The sequence below is a fragment of the Tursiops truncatus genome, chromosome 16, assembly GCF_011762595.2.
Source record: "Tursiops truncatus isolate mTurTru1 chromosome 16, mTurTru1.mat.Y, whole genome shotgun sequence".
Lineage (NCBI taxonomy): Eukaryota > Metazoa > Chordata > Mammalia > Artiodactyla > Delphinidae > Tursiops > Tursiops truncatus.
In genome coordinates, this window is record NC_047049.1 from 29,003,952 (window position 1) to 29,020,711 (window position 16,760).

Below are 16,760 nucleotides of genomic sequence, written 5' to 3' on the forward strand. Positions count from 1 at the left end.
TTTTGACCATGCTTTGTTCCACACTGGTAGAATTTTTCTCCTCCTTCTGTTACCAGTTAATTTCATAAATTGAACAGAAGAATTCTTGACCCATTTTACAGACTCTTGGCTTCACCTCCCACACATACCCCAATATATACACACACGTATGTCCATATGGGTTTATGCATATACACATATATACATTTATATGTAGTTATATACTTACCACTATTATTTTAACAAACCTTGTGCTGTTGAGATTCCAAATCTACTTGTGGCCTGTTTGAACTCTGCTTGAGTGAATTTTTCCAGATTGTTTTCTTTTAATGCTAATAGGAGACTTAGTTAATGTTAGATGCAGCATGTTGAAAGCAGATGGGAGAGTGTTGGCCAAGATCAGATACAGTAGGAACCCATCCCTTGGAAAGTGGCTGAAGTACACTTACACTAGATGCTGATCCCTATGTGACAATGAGGGGATTTGCCCAGGGTATCACCTTCTCTAGGAAAGCAAAGGAAAGGGAAGGCTAAAGAAGAATGGCAAAAGCAGAGATCTGGGTTTGTCCAGTGACTTTATTGACCAATCAAAGAAATCCCACTTAGTCCAGAAAAGCTGTGCTTATCAAAAATATTACATGAGTTATCCTTCTCACAGACATCTTAGTCATGATAAAAGGTCAGAGTCCTCTCATTAACCCATAGAATGTCAGAGCTGGCATTCCCCTTCGAGATGATCCAGTTCCACCTCATATAATAGAGGGAATGATAGCCTGGGGTGGGGGGGAGGGGCATGTAGAGCCAGCCCTAGAACCTGCTTCTGTGCCCTGGTCCAGTAATCTTCCTACAGAATTACTGCTGCCCTGGGGTCCACAGTAAACAAACCCAACTGGAACCAGTGAGTGTTCCTGCCATTTGCTTCCCCCTGCCCATTTCCACCCCCCTATTCTTCTCACTACCCAGGCCTCCAAGCCCAGAACAGAGAACATCTTGGCACCCAACAGCACCATTGCCATGTCTCAAAAGAATCCCTCTAATTAGAGTACTAAGTAATTATTGTATCCCTGATTGTACATGACTCCAGTTAAGTCACAAATATTAAAGCTGACTGGCACAGTTGCTTTTATTCACAGGGCCAGGATACCTCTCTCTCAGTGTATGTGGGGCTGGGGTATGGAGGAGTGAGAGGGAATTTTCAGTTTGTAACCATAGGGGGTTTCCTTTGTTTGTTCTTTCTTTTGAGCTCATAAACTTGTGGTGATAAAATAAATAATAATTAGAAAAGCATCTATGAAATGTAAGCACTGAACAAATATAATGTCACACAAATGTAAATATTTATTGACCATCAGGCACTGGGGAAGAGACTAGTAGTAGATACCTGAATAAGTAGATAGTGGATTACTATAAGAGGGGGTCAGTGAGGGCTCCTTTAGAGTATATACAAGGAAGACCTCTCTGAGAAGGTGACATTTAAGCCAAGAGCCCAGTGACAAGAAGGAGCCAGACATGCAGATTTTTGCAGAAGAGCTTTCAGGCCGGGGGAGGGGCTAGCACAAAGACTCCGAGGCAGGAACAGAGTTGGCATGTTTGAGGAAACATAAGAACACCAGAGTGCTGGGGGCCTGGCAGGGAAGGGGGAGACTGGACATGAGGCCAGCCCGGGTCAGATCACGAAGGGCTTTGAAAGCTAAAAGGAGTTTGACTTTTATTGTAAGTAGTATGAAAAGCCATTGGAGGGTTTTCTACAGGGCAGTAACATGATCTAACTTACATTTTTAAAAGATCACCCTGGTATAATTAATGCACCAAATATTATTTGTATATTTAATAATGTGTATAATACTTAACAGTTTACAGACCACTTTCATATACCACACATCAGTAAAACTCCAAACACTCTGTCCTTCCTTCCTCCTGTCTTTCCTTTATTCCTTCCTTCACACATTCAAATCTCTTTCACTCCTCTTGATCATGTACTATATGCTGATCGCTATTCCTGGCAAACAGCCACTGTGACGAGCCAAAAAGACAAGGTCCTTGAACTCCTGGAGCTTATAGTCTAGTGAAGTGAACTGAGAAATGGAAAGTATATAAACACATAAATAAGATAAAAAAGTTTGTCATAATTGCTCTGAAGAGAGCCTGGTGAGATGAGTATGACTATTTATACTTATTTTGCTGAAGAGAAACTAGGGTTCTTTCAAGTTGTTAAGTGACTTATCTAAGGTCAGACAAGTAGTAAGAGCTGGAACTCAGAGTTTTTCAGTTCTAAATGCTATTTTCTTTTCACCGTGCCACACTATTTCTTGCAGTACTCTCTTTGGTGTCTGTGCTGTGGTCTGATGCCACTGTTTGTCTCAGAATTGAGTCTGGAGATGGGAACAGGCATCTTGAGGAACTGGAGAGAAGAAAACCTAGGCTAGAAGAAAACCTATGGTCTGTGGGTGACTAGACTGGTTTGATTTCCGGAGCTGGACAAACCTGGATTGCGTATCAGCTCTCTATGTACCTTCGCATGGCCATGTGTTAGGTTAAAGATGCAAGTTCTCATGGCTTCGTTCTCCCCAAACGAGCGATAATACAGGTGACTTTCTTTAAAAGCTACCGTGAGACACCTTGGTTGATAGGTAGTAGCGGCACAGAGGTTCATTGGAAGCTCAAACAAGTCCTATTGATTTAGTACAAAGGCTCAAATGTTCTGCACAGCTGTATTTCTGGAAATGCCAAGCTCTAGTAAAGAAACTGTATGTAAAAGCACTTTAAAAGGTAGCAGGCTTTCTTTTTCTCTTTCTTTGGGCTAATAAATTCTGTACCTTATAAGCAGAGAACTTTGCAGCTGGGAGAGTATGTCCTAAGTCTCCCGGAAAGAATTTACTAGGCTAGACCCGGGCACCAATCTGACAGACCTTGCCAGCAGGCCCCTGAGATGTGCAATGGTCACAGACCTAGGATCATACTGTTGCCGCTTCAGAGAGTTGTACAGTTGATATCCAAACACTGACAATAAAAACTTGCGGGTTTTACACTGTGATTAAATCTTCAAGAGTGTTAAGAGTTTAGGGCATTAGTGAGTTATGTTTTAGTTGCCTCCCAGAAAAATCAGTATTTTCTATTACAGTCCCTTCAAATTCAGCTCAGTGCATTTCAGGAAAAGATCCTATTGGCAGATAGTGGTTTTATTTCTGTTGTTGTCGTTATCGGGTCTTAGCCTAATGGCACCTCAATCCATATCCCATATTACCCCTCCACCTACCCAGTCAGCTTTTGATTCGAGTTTGTAGGATTCCAGTCCAGCTCTGGCAAGGCCATTCCAATCTAAGGTAAGAGAGAATATTGAAGGTAGTCCTTTTTGTCTTGAGAAAAGCTCATTTTCAACTACAGCCCATGTTGTTTCTGGCTGTTCCTCTAGAAATGTGCCAACTCTCCTCCTCTTGTGAGATTTTCCTTCTCCTGGGAAGAGGAGAACATTTAGTCCAGCAGTGCTTCATCACTCGACTCCCACCCCTTTCCCCTGACCTGCTCGCCATTGGGAAGGAGGGAACTTGTGAGTCTCCACAGCCTGTCGGCTAGTCATGCGCTCTCTTGGGAGTAAGGGATGTTTGTGCAGAAGAGATCTGCACATTCAGTGGACATAGTCCAGACCCCACCAGCCATGGGCATTTCTCCTAAGAAACGGTTTTGGAATTTAGCTTGCTGCTTTTTTTAAGAGCTTGATTTACAGAGCTTTCAAGGAAAGGAATAGTGAATTACTAGCCAACATCTTCTTAACTCCCACACCGGCCTAGCAAATACAATTCAATTCAAAAAACATTGACACTTCAAATGTGTCTGGCTCTAGGCTAGGTGTTCTGGGGACATGAAGATAAATAAGATTTGGTTCTCTCATCTGTAGAGCTAACAATCTGGTGTGTGTCTGAGGGATTACAATTTAGTCCTTTGCTTAGAATAAAATAGAAAGGTAGTTCACATTGGATAGCCTTTTCTATACTGGGCATAGTGGTAGGGATATTTATATTTGCTGGCAACATTCTTTTTTGCTGACTACCGCTTATGAATAACTATAAACATTCAATTCAGCCCAATGCACAGTTATTGAACACTTGCTGTGTACGTTGTTCTGGAATACAGTCAGTGGTCATAGAAAACTCACTAGTCTATGACGGGATTGAACCTATAGCTGTGGTTCCTGTAGCAACATGCTCTGAGCCAAGCCATCACTGTTCAGATGTCATTTGGCTATTGGAAAGAAACTGTGCATCTTAATGATATCTGCGTAGCTCCACTTCTTAACCTATCACAGGGATGAGATCCTAGGTGCTCCATCCTTGTTTCCCTTTGAAACATTAGATTCTTATGCACTACACAACAATGATGTGGAAACAGGATGAGCTTAAATCTGTCCCTTTCCTGAGGAAGAACATCCAGTTGCAAACCCATGTCCCATGGATGCTGGATGTTGCACACTCTCTTGCAAGAAGAGCACCACCTAATGAGGAGGCCTCAGGGGAGCAGCAGGAGCCTGGTACTGTGACAAGGTTCAAAGATTCCAGTCCCGGCTCTGCCGTCCATTAGACATGTGTCTTTGGGTTCCAGTTTTCTCATCACTCAAATTGTGATAAAAATGTCTCCTCTATCTGCCTCCAAAAGATACTGTTATAATCCTTGAGAAAACTAGATATGACAGTAGGATTCTGATTTCATATGTACGTGTACACATAGAAAATTACTGGAAGGGACTACATCTAAATGTTAAAAGTGGTTTTCTTTGGTTGGTGGGATTACAGATAGTTTTTATTTTCTTCTTTGTGGATTTTGTATGAAAAATTGGTGCAATCGGCATTATTGATTTCATAATCTGAAAAATAAAAGGCTATTTTTAAAAGAAAAAATAGAGTGTTTAGAAAGAAGTAAGTGCTTTATTACACTTGTGCTTTGTGCTCGATACTGTGCTGGACCCTGGAGACAGTGTCCCTGCCCTCAAGGAGCTTACAGTGTGGATAGGAGATGGATCAGTCAGCAGGGACTATGGCAGAAGTGCTTTAGCAGGACAGAAGAGGAACAGATGCCAGCCTGGGTAGAGGGCAGGAATGGGGCATCAAGGAAGGCTTTCTGGAGGAGACAGTACCTGAGCTGGATCTTGAAGGAGAAGGGCAAGCTAGCCACAGGAAGAAGAGTTTGAGGTCTGGGGAGAATCTTCCAAACAGAGGCAATGTCATGTACAAAGGGTCAGAGGCTTTAATATTCCAGAGAGTCATGGTGGATGGATTATGAAAAATTACTTAGGAAAGCTTTTCCCATCGCTCTCTGTTGGCCACACAGGCTGTGTAAAAACTAAGGAATCTCAAAGTTACAAACCTGGAGGTGGTGGGGCAGGGGTGGTACAGAACCTTGCCAAATTAGCCTGTGACCTGTTTCTTGGCGTAGCTTCCTTTCTCTTTCTTTTCTTTCCCGTGGGAGCCATCAGGAAGATGAAAGAAGCAGAGAGTACCTGTTTAGGGGTAGCTGTGATGTGAAACCCAATCCTCTCATTAGAGTCCCTGACAAAGACTTCTCCATGTGCAACCTTCCTTTGTGGGAACCTGCGGCTGCTGAGAGAAGGACATCCTCAGCTGCAGGATCAATCACTGGGACTCAGGCCGGCTCCATGTCAGTGGCTGAAGCGCCTGGGCTGCATGCCCAGTGGGCATGACTTGCTTCTTTCCTCCTCTGTGCCTCTGAACCCTGGCCTCTCAGATCAGAGCCTGCACCTGCACCATGTGACCAGGCACACAGCTCTTTTGCTCCTGATGCTTTAAAGAGAAGCCCCTCTGATTTTTAACTACCAGTCTTCATCCGTTGCTTATTTATCAACCTGAGTGGTGCGCATGGGATGTAAGTGACACATGTCAGCAGTTGAACAGCTCACCCTGGTGGAAGCTGTCTCGGGAAGTAGAAAGAGCTCTGCACCTGGAATCAGAAGATGTAGGCTCCAGGGCAGCACCACAGTGTTCCAGTTGCTTGAGTTTGCATTTCCTGCTTTGTAAAATGGGGCTAACTGTGCTGGGGTCAGGGAGTGGGGAGTATCTGAATGTCATGCTTAAAAGTATTGGCACTGGAATCAGACTGACCTGAGTTTCAGACCCAGCTCTGTCATTTACTACTGTGTCCCTGGGCGGATTACTAAACCTCAACAATCATCCATTTCCCTTCATAAAATGGAGACAATAATAGTGTCTATCTCAGAGCATTGTTGGAAAGGATTGAATGAACCAGTGTATATGTATCTTTTACCACATAGTAAGCACTCAACAAATATCAGCAGCTATTATTATTTTACAAAGTCACTTTGTAAAATTCTGTAAGTCAGTAATATCAGTAATTATCATTAATAATGAATATAACTGTGGCAAGATAATATACATTTGAATATTCATACAGATACCTGGAAATCAACCAAGTAATGATAGCTGAAGTATGAAAAGTAAATTTTTTTGCAAAAATTAAGTGACTGGAGAATTAGAAGAACAAAAGAGGAAAGCTGTGATTCCTGCACTTGAAAGGAATTGACTGCAAATGGTTAAAGACAAACTAAAAATTACATTTTATTTTCCTCCAGAGAAGATGCTGCCAACCTTTCCCACTGAAGGCAATTAAGACAGTAACCACACTGCAACGCTAGCTCTAATACCTTCATGTGGTATTTATAAATGGCCCAGTAAGCCCTGGAAACCATGATATGTCACATAAAAAGTGCTAATGACAGCACATTATATGAATCACTGAGAAGCAACAATTGAAAATCTCACTCTACCGTCAACCATTTATACTGCTCCCAGATTGCAATACTGAGGGATTACAGTTACAGTAAGTTGTGCAGCAACCTAAATAAATCAGGGAGAGGGAGAAGAAGCAATTGCAGCCTCACTGTGCTTGAGCTTAGGAGCATAGTGTGCCATCCTCGAAGCAACCTTCAGATGATGGAGGAGAAGGCCAGCCCTGGAAATGCGAAAAGCTGCACCTTACCTAACTTCATCGGTTCACCTCAAACACTAGAATATTATCTAAAAATAATCTGACTAGAAAGAGAGGAAGGGAGGGAGGGAGGAAGAAAAAGAATGAAAGGAGACGAAAAGTGGAATGCCTTTGGTAGGTTGGAAAGATCTTTTGCGAGTGCCAAAATATGACAAACTTGTAGTTATTTCACCTTAAACATTATATTTACAAACATTAAGGGCACAATGATGTCTGGTTATGACATTTAGGAACCAAGAAATAGGCCTCTGATAGAAGTGACCATGAGAGCCAAACATAATACATGGTCTTTTCTAGCTCAATTTTGATTTTTTGTTTGTTTAAATAAAAGCAGAAGTCTTTAAAAATAGAATATTGTTTTTAATTCTTATTTAAATGCACTACACTATTTATAAAGTTTAAAAAATCTATCAGTCATTAGGTACTTCACTCACTAACTTTCAACTCTTATCAATCTCTGTTTATTTCATCTCTGATTTGGTTTTAAGCATTGAAAGGATTGAATAGAACACGTCATTTTGACTCACTCTAAATCTGACTTGAGCAGACCTGCCTTCTGCTCCAAATTCACTGCCTTCATCTTAATGTCAAAATCCTTGTAGTGTTTCTTCATTAGAGCAGTGATTCTCAAGTCTATGCACATTATAGTCACCTAGAGGGCTTAAAAAAAATACCTATGCTTTGGAACCACCCCCCAGGGATTCTGATTCAGTTTGTCTATAGAGGAGGGCAGGTGTTTGTATTTTTTAAAACTCCCGGAGTGATTCTAATGTGCAGCCAGAATTGAGAACCACTTAGTTACAGGGTGCCATTTACCCTGATGAAATTTAAAATTACCCTTTCGTTTTCCTGTACTCTTTTGTACGCAACTTGTGCTTCAACAGTCAAGATATTAACAGAAATTTAAAACTGTCTATCATTAATTCATTTGCCAAATATTTATTGAGTATCTATTACATGTCAGACACTTTTCTAGTTTCTGAGGAGATAGAGGTAAAGGAGGAAGACAAGATCCCTGCCCTCATTGGAGATTACAGTCTAGCAGGGGAGACTAAAAATAAACAAGTAAACTAACACTAACATAATTAATTACAAAATTCAGAATGGTATGTAGGAAGTTGAAGAATAATGAGGAGAGGATACCTCTTTGGGAAGTGTGGCCGAGGAAGTCTTCACTGGGAAAGCAGCCATGGGAGAAGCTGGTGGAAGAGCAGAGCGTCCTAGCAGAGGAAGCAGCATCCGCAAAGGCTGCAGTGGGGAGAGGCTCTGTCACACATCAGAGGCTGCGCAGTGTCTCTAAGACTACCCTGAAGCATGCACCAGGCACAGAGGCAGCCAGCCAACTGCTGGGTACAATTTATCTCGGGCTCCCATACCTGATTCCCGACCCTACCTGTGTCACCAGCACTTGGCAAACTGCTTTGCTTCCTGGCTCTTCGTGTGAATGATGGTATCCCACTGCCTGCCCCTACGTCTGGGGTCCTTGACCAAGCCTGATGCCTACTGCGTTTCCCTGTCACCGACCTGGCCATTTCCATGTGCACCCTCTGTCACCTCTCAGCAGGCTCTGAAACAAGAATGGCAGAATAACAATACTTGTGGAAGCTGGTGATGAACATTTTGGAGTTTGTCATGCAATTCTGTTTTTGTGTATGTTTAAAAATTCAGTCATTTTTTAAATGTCTTCATGCTAGTGTGTTGTGACATACAATAAAGCCAAGCACTGTTTTGGTTGTTCTGGGACATAAAAAATAAAAGTCAAATTCCTTCTCTCCATGTTCACAATCTCTTTGGGTTGGCAGAACATAGAGCCTTTGAGAGGGAGCTAATAGATGATGCCCTAAGGTCTGTCTTGTTCGCTCAGTATCTCCAAAGCCAGACCTCCAAGTAGGAGATATTACTGTTGTCTGGAAAGAAAGTGCTAGAGGGGAGAGTCAGGGAAGGCTTGTACAACAAGATGTCATTAGTGGACACTTGGAAGATTAGTTACCCGAAGAATACATGTTCCTGAGAAAGCTCCTTGCCCCAGGGCACCATCTGCTAGACAGTGGGAAGGAAGGAGTGCCTTAGGATGGAAGGAAGACCAGGAGTTCTGTATCTGATCCCAGTTTTTGCCACCAGCTCATTCATCCTGGGGCACTGGGTACTCTGGGTTCACCTCAGATGTGGGTGTTGAACTCGACCATTTGAGGTCCCCTTCAGCTCTGATGTTTTCTTATTCACTGTCAAGATTTCTATACCGGTATCTTCAGACATACCTCCCAGCTGAACTGACACTAATAAAACTTTAAAAAATAAAACTAAACCACACTGTTTTACTTTTAAATCACACAGGGAGTAATTCCTCTTTTCTCAAGGCTCTTGTAACCCTGTTATAGCAGTTATCACTTTCGTTATTAGAGTTGTTGGGGTACATCTAATTTCCTCTCTCTGACGGTAAGCTCCTTGAAAACACAAGCCATCTCTCATATCTTTATATCTCTCGCAATTCCCTGATCATAGTCCTTACTGAATTCTAAAGATGCTCAGTGACTGGGAATCTGGGGGCTGCAGAGCACTACTTAGTAATGGAAATATGGAAGGCAGGTGTTTATTGTCAGGTATTGCATGCACACTGTGTAAAAGAAGATAGTTAGCTTGGTCCTTAAGAGACTGGGCTCTGGAGTCAGATCTGGATGTGAATTCCTCTCCACTGTCTACTTGCTGTGTCACATTTGGCAGATTTTCTCATCTTCCATCATCTGTATAATGAGGATGCCTATAGTTTGTACATCACAGGGTCCTTGTGAATGCTTAAGAAAGTACCTGACAGTAAGTATATAATAATGTGACCATTATTCTAAATATATGAAAATTATTCCTTGGACATAAATTGTAGTAATATTTTCTTAGGTCAGTCTCCCCAGGCAAAAGAAATAAAAGCAAAAATAAATAAATGGGACCCAATAAAACTTATAAGCTTTTGCAAAGGAAACCATAACAAAACAAAAAGACAACCTATGGACTGGGAGAAAATATTTGCAAATGATGCTACTGACAAGGGCTTAATTTCCAAAGTATACAGATACCTCATATAACTTAATATTAAAAAAAAAGAAAAGCAAACAACCAATCAAAAAATGGGCAGAAGACCTAAATAGACATTTCTCCAAAGAAGACATACAGATGGCCAGTAGGCACATGAAAGGATGCTGCCCATCTCTAATTATTAGAGAAATGCAAATCAAAACTACAATGAGGTGGGACTTCCCTGCTGGTCTAGTGGGTAAGACTCCATGCTCCCAGTGCAGGGGGCCTGAGTTCAATCCCTGGTCAGAGAACTAGATCCCACATGCATGCTGCAACTAAGAAGCCCACGTGTCACAACTAAGAAGTGCACATGCCACAGCTAAGAAGTCCACATGCCGCAACTAAGAAGCCCACATGCTGCAACTAAGAGTCCGCATGCTGCAACTAAAGACCCCACATGCCACAGTGAAGATCCCACCTGTTGCAACTAAGACCCAGTGCAGCCAAAATAAATAAATAAATATTTAAATATTTTTTTAAAAAACTACAATGAGATATTACCTCACACTGGTCAGAATGGCCATCATCAAAAAGTCTACAAATAATAAATGCTGGACAGGTTGTGGAGAAAAGGGAACCCTCCTACACTGTTGGTGGGAATGTAAATTGGTGCAGCCACTATGGAAAACAGTATGGAGGTTCCTTAAAAAACTAAAAATAGAACTACCATATGATCCAGTAATCCCATTCCTGGGCATATATCTGGAAAAGATGAAAACTAATTTGAAAAGATACATGCACACCAATGTTCATAGCAGCACTATTCACAATAGCCAAGATATGGAAGCAACCTAAGTGTCCATCAACAGATGAATGGATAAGATGTGGTATATGTATACAATGGAATATTACTCAGCCATAAAAAAGAATGAAATATTATCATTTGCAGCAACATGGATGGACCTAGAGATTATCATACTAAGTGAAGTAAGTCAGACAAAGACAAACATTATATCACTTATATGTGGAATCAAAAAAAAACAAATCAACATATTACAAAACAGAAACAGATTCACAGACATAAAAAACCAATTTATGGTTACCAAAAGGGAAAAGGGAGGGGGAGGGATAAATTAGGAGTATGGAATTAACAGATACACACCACTATATATAAAATAAATAAATAAAAAGGACTAACTGTATAGCACAACTATACTCAGTATCTTGTATAATAACTTTCGTCTTTGGCTTCTTTTAATTTATTCTTTATGTTCCACCATAAGTTCCACAGCTTATTTCCACCCACTAAATCATCTGGCTTTTCCAGCTCCCTGATAAGGCAGGTAGATAGCACAGATATACTTATCCTGTTTGGCAGAGAAGAAAACTGAGGCTCAGAGAGGTCCAGCAACTTATTCAAGGGGACACAGCAAGACGGAGCCTGTTGTTCTGAGTTCTGTGATTCTTCATTACTACTTCATCTCCTCCCTCTGGTTGGTTCTGCCACAGCTTTGTCAAGTTAAGAATTCAGGTTAACCATATCTGCTAGCGGTCAAGGCAGATAGAAATGGCAATGAGGAAGCAAAATAAAAAGCTGGCTTCAGGGTAAAATAAAATGATTCAAGAGATAAAACCTGGGATTTAACAGTGACTGACTTATAGATTTACATTTTTACTGAATAATGAAAGAACAAAGGAAGAAAGGAACAAATTTTCAATTTCATGCAACAGCAGGTTAGTTTCACTGCTTATAGTGACTATATTTTAGAGATACAGAGTTTACCTGTCCTATGGCAGCTGTCATTTTCCTCATTATTATTTATGTATATGTCTACCTCCTTGAAAGTGGGGCTACTTTAAAACCTTTCCACCAATGCAAGAGCTGAGCCTTCCCCTGACGTTTAGCCATCTGATGATGGATGGCAGATCCAGTTCCAGAAGTCAATTAGATTGTTTGGGAGAGCCACAGCAGGGCATTTTCCTGAGGAAAGTTCCAAGGTGGCTCTGAAAGACAAAAGATAATTAATGTCCCTTCATTAACCGTACCTCCTGAGAAGTACTGCAAACATATATTTGAAGATTTGCCATGAATGCAAACTGGTCTGGACCCTTGCCCTTGTGGGCAAATAAAGGAAAGGTGTTGTCAATGTCCAGGACAGCATACCAAGTGCCATCAGTCTGTGCAGTGGATTCAGCTGCAGCTACAATGTCTGGAATAGCGGGGGCTGCAGGAGTAACAACTTAATTCAGTTGGTGATAATCTACCATAAGTCTCCAGTTCCTGTTCCTCTGGACCTACAGAGCTATAGTATTGAGATATTATATCTCTTAATATCCCTGCTGCCTTTTAGACCTTAATCAAGACTGTGATTTCCCTTTCTCCTCCTGGGACCACCTGGAGATAGAATAGGGAGGTGGGCTGGGGAGTGATTAACATGTCCCACTAGATGTGAATATTCCCGCTACATGTAAATGTCCTAATACATGTCTCATTACTTCTCTACATGTGACTCTTCTAGATCAGGAGAATCCCCTCTGGATATTATGAGCATTCACAGCACAAACATGTAAAACATCAATGCCAATACACATTCTATAGGGAATATACATTGGAAACCACAAAAACAAGACATTGAATTGGTCCAAAGGGCCTCACCCACAAGATCACTTTAGATTTATTTTTCCTACTGGAAACCCTGCCCAAACCTTATTAGTTGAATTCAGGAGCCTCCTCCCCAATGAAACGGGTAGAATGGTGACTTGGGCACCTGTATCTAAAAGAACCATAAGAGTTTGAGTTCCTTCCTCCCCAAAGTTTCCCAACTTACTTGAATGGACGCCTATGGTCTTTGGTCCTCATGGAGAAAGGGAGACCTCAATTCTACCTTTAGTCATCTTTCTCCTTAAAACAGCTAGAACCGGGATCGAGGGGAAGGGAAGGATCAGGGATGCTGAGGAAGAGAGCAGCTCCACACCAGTAAGCAAGGCTTTGCATTTACCTTAAGTTAGGCATCTTAAAAAGAACAGCTTTTTGAGGTAAAAATTCACCTACCAGAACATTCACCCTCTAAAAGTGTACAGTTCAATTGTTTCAGTACTAATATATTCATAGAGTCGTGCAACCATCACCACAATCTATTTTAGAATATCACCCAAAAAGGAAACCCCATGCCTATTAGCAATTACTCCCCATTCTCCTTTTCCCCCAGCCTCTGGCAACCACTAATCCACTTTCTATCTCTGTAGATTTGCCTATTCTAGATATTTCATATAAATATGATCCTACAGTATGTGTCCCTTTGTGACTGGCTTTTTTCACTTAGCGTAATGTTTTCAAGGCTCATCTGTATTGTAATATGTATCGATACGTCATTCCCTTCTATTGCTGAATAATATTCTGTTGTATGGCTATACCATGTTCTATTTACCTACTCGTCAGTTGATAGACATTAGAACTATTTCTACATTTTGGCTATTATGAAAAATCCTACTATTAAACATAAGTGTACAAGTTTTTATGTAGCATATGTTTTCATTTTGCTTTGGTATATACCTTGGAGTGAAATTGCTAGGTCATGTGTTTAACTTTTTGAGGAACTGCCAAACTGTTTTCAAAGTGACTTCACCATTTTTTATTCCCACAAGCCATGTATGAGGGTTCTAATTTCTCCACTTCCTCACCAACACTTGCTATTGTCTGTCTTTTGATTATAACCATCCTAGTGAGTGTGACTTATATCTCATTATGGTTTTGATTTGCTCTTCCCTAATGACTAATGATGTTGAGCATCTTTTCATGTGCTTATTGGCCATTTATGAATCTTCTTTGGATAAATGTCTGTTCAAATTCTTTGCCATTCTTTAAGTGGGGGCCTATTTGTCTTTTATTGTTGGATTGTAAGAGTTCTTAATAATACAAATGCTTTATTGGATATGTGATTTGCAAACATGTTTCCAGTTCTGTGTGTTGTCTTTTCATTCTCTTGATAGTGTCCTTTAAGCACAAAAGTTTCTAATTCTGATAAAATCCAACGTATATATTTTTCTTTTTGTCACTTATGCTTTTGGTGTCTAATCCAAGGCCACAAAGATTTACTCCGATGTTTTCTTCTAAGAGTTTTATAGTTGGCTCTTACGTGTAGATCTCTGATCCATTTTGAGTTAATTTTTGTATATGATGTGAGATAGGGTTTCAGTTTCATCTTTTGCATGTGGATACAGTTGTTCCAGCACCATCTGTTGAAAAGACTATTTTTTTTCCTCATTAAATTGTCTTGGCATCCTTGTTGAAAATCAATTGACCATAAATGTAAGGGCTTTTTTCTGTACTTTTAATTCTGTTCTATTAATCTAAATGTCTATCTTTATGCCAGTACCACACTGTCTTGATTACTGCAGATTTGTAGTAAATTTTGAAATTGAGTATGAGTCCCATGAAGAAAATGTTCTTCAGTTACAAAATTGTCTTAGCAACTACTTTCAGTTTTGAGCATTGTGTCAGCTGCTCATAGCTCAACCAAATGAACTGCCAACGTTCAGTCCACCCAAAGACCCATATTGGGTGGCAAGGTCATCATTACTGACATCACCTATTTCAGCTTTAGGAATCCCTTGGCTCAGTAACCTCAGCCACATTGACTTTAGGTTGGGGTAACAGGACTCACTGCCCCCATTGTCATGATAATATCCTTTCCCTCACCCAGCTGGGGAGAGTGAACAATAGACATGGTACAATTTTGGTGGCTTGTTTCAATCCTACCTCTCACTGCTCAGCCTCTAAATATTAATTCAACTTTTATTCATTAATAGGCAGGACACTGGGGGACCCTTACTCCTCAACCTCACCCACCACTTGGGTGAGAGCGTTCACCACCAGATCCTGGGAAGGCTTCATATATCCCTAAACCTGGCCTACAAAGCCCTTGTCCTTCCTCTTCCATAAAATCATGCCACTGTCAGCACCCCATCCTCATCACTACAGCTGTCAAGAACTGTGAAGGGCCTGAGATTTTACCCTGTTTGCAAACTAGTATGTTAGCCTTTGCTGCTTCATAGATGTAGGCAGAAGACGCAAGACTCCTGGGTCAGCAACAAAAGACTGTGTACTCATACACAGCAAGCATCATGAACATTAGCATATTTGCACTGGTTCTTCTGGCCACCAGGTCCCAAAGGGGCAGTGCAGTGGGCCCATGTGTATGCTCCCCATGCAGTGGGTTTGAGTTGCAGCTGAGGAATTCAGGACCAAGGACCCAGCACTTTTTGAGCAAGCAGCAAACATTGTAGCAAGCAGTACACAAATCAATGTTCCTCCCCCCAGAAGCATGCATGGTAGTTATATACTGTGGTCACTGACCCATTTTATTGCCTATGTGAGTAGCTACATAAACTGCTCTTTATCAGAATACAGATAAACCTTGTAGACTGGCACACTCACCAAGAACATGCAAGACAATCAAGGCTGGTGGCCACCAGATTGGTGGCCTCTCCCAAAATTCCACCCCTTGGCCCTATATGTTCTTGGCTGAGCTCAAATTTACATCTAAGTGTGACAGTCTGTCAGTCACTCTGGTTAATCTGACTGACAGAAGTCTGGGACCAAATTTGTTCAATTTGTTTCATACAGTATTATGGTTAATTTTATGTGTCAAGTTGGCTAGGCCGTGGTACCCAAATATTTAGTCAAACATTCTAGATATTTCAGTTAAGGTATTTTTTTAGATGAGATTAACATTTAAATCAGTAGACTTTAAGTAAAGCAGATTGTCCTCCATAATGTGGTGGGCCTCATCCAATCAGTTGAAGACCTTAATAGAAACAAAACTGACCTCCCCTGAGCAAGAAGGAATTCTGCCAACAGACTGCCTTCCAACTCTAACTGCAACATAACTCTTCCCTAGGTCTTCAATCTGCTGGCCTACCCTACAGATTTTAGACTTGCCAGCTTCCACAATCATGTGAGCCAATTACTTAAAATCAATCTCTCAGGTAGGTAGGTAGGTATGTAGATAGGTAGATAGATAGATAGAGAGAGAGAGAGAGAGAGAGATACACACATAACATCCTATTGGTTCTGTTTCTCTAGAGAACTCTAATTCATATAGCATTTAATTAAGGTTACTATCAGAAGGACCTTTATAAAATACTGACAATATTGTATTACAATTCACCTGTTCATCTTTCTTTCTTCTTCTTTCCCAGGAGAGGAGAAACATTTGAGTTGAAAGAGATTGTGAAACTTTGGGTATAGAGACTCTATTTTAGTAATCTCTCTGTTCCTCAACTATAGTAGGCATTCAATGAAGGTTTGTTGAATGAGAGGGACTGAGTGTGTGAGTACATGATTGGAGTTCTTCTATTGCCTATGGTTGGCTTCCCTAACATCTCCATCCAGCAAAAATGTCTAGTTATCTTTCAAGCTTCATATCACCAATCAACTCTTTCTCAGAGCTGTTCTTGAATTCTTCTAAGTGAATGTTTTCTCTCCTGCTTCTAAATTTCATTAACATTTTATCTGTATCCCTTTATGCATTTAGTAGGTATGATGTTGTCTATAAATATTCATAGTCTTTTGCAAACTTGTCATATTTCCCTTCCTAGAGTATAAGTTCCTTGAGAGTAGGGACTTGGTATACTGATTCTTACATCTCTTCTAGCACCTAGTACACAGTTGGTACCTAATAAACAGTCAAAAATTGTCTGCTGACTTGGGCTGTCTCAAATGAGAGTAGGGAATCAGTGACACAAATGTGCTAATT

The 16,760-nt window shown here is 40.8% G+C and overlaps 1 protein-coding gene and 1 long non-coding RNA gene across 6 annotated transcripts in view; one reads left to right on the forward strand and one right to left on the reverse strand.

The window, feature by feature from the left end:
- The window catches only part of HPSE2 (heparanase 2 (inactive)), a 633,877-nt gene that overhangs the window by 486,901 nt on the left and 130,216 nt on the right, over positions 1 to 16,760 (forward strand). The gene's annotated exons all lie outside the window — the stretch shown is intronic.
- Positions 1,309 to 10,237, reverse strand: LOC117308484 (uncharacterized). Its single transcript, XR_004522499.2, has 3 exons — positions 8,387 to 10,237; positions 8,137 to 8,241; positions 1,309 to 3,432 (listed from the first exon to the last, which is right to left on the reverse strand). It is a non-coding gene; the product is annotated as an uncharacterized lncRNA (long non-coding RNA).